A 986-nucleotide genomic window follows, 5' to 3' on the forward strand; every position below is an offset into this window, starting at 1 on the left:
CATCAGTTTTAGCAAAATTTAGCGAAATTTTCAAGAGTTCACTTTCATAATTAATCTACAATGAAAAGTCATGTAGCATTTTATGGTGCATGGAAAGCCATGTACTATGAAAAATAGAAGGGGTAAATACTGGCTTTCCACTCGACGAGAATGGGTGATTATGTTTTTAAAACATAATTGCTCCGGGCAAGTCCCTCGCTTTAAATTTCATAGTATATACCTTTTCGTTGACTAACCTAGACTTAAAAGTAACCCTCGGCTTTCCTCGGCTAGGTCTTCGGGTTTAATTATTTATAAAACATTACCTTGTATTTTCTAACTTGTACTTGGGATGACGAAAATTCAGTAGCAATATAACAATTTTAATTCGCGAAAAAAAATGTACCAAAAATGAAAATTGCGTTTTCAATATTACAAAAAATATGTTGAAGGTTTGGCATGGCTGTGATGATGAACTAAATATATTGAATACGTCACTTTATTTATTTTTTTCAAGATTTTTTTTATTTTAACCCCCCCCCCCCGCCCCAAACAACAATAGAAACATTGGTCTAGATTGCCAGATGCTGAAGTTTCCGATTCAATTTTATGTTAAGGGAGCTCATACCATTTGATTTTTGTTTTGGGAAGAGTGGGGGAGGGAGAGGGGCTAGGATGCTAAAAACTGTCCTACTCATGCCAAGAAATTGGCACGTTGAAATTCTGCAAACACCCCATAGAGCAAATTACATGGATGATTAATATTGAACATTTGGTATATGGCTGTGTTCTAAGCGACACGTACATGAAGGTCGTAAATTAATTTGTTAAATGAAATCAAATCTTTAACTACTAATTGGTGCCGTAGGAGGTCGACCCGGAAATTTAAGCGAGGATTTTTTGGCATGTATCAGATAGAAAACTCAGGGTTAGAATTCATAGAACAAAAAAGTGGAAGTGGCAAATATTTCATGTATATTTTGGACACAGAGAATTACCCCGGCACC

The sequence above is a fragment of the Mytilus edulis genome, chromosome 13, assembly GCF_963676685.1.
Source record: "Mytilus edulis chromosome 13, xbMytEdul2.2, whole genome shotgun sequence".
Classification (NCBI taxonomy): Eukaryota; Metazoa; Mollusca; class Bivalvia; order Mytilida; family Mytilidae; genus Mytilus; species Mytilus edulis.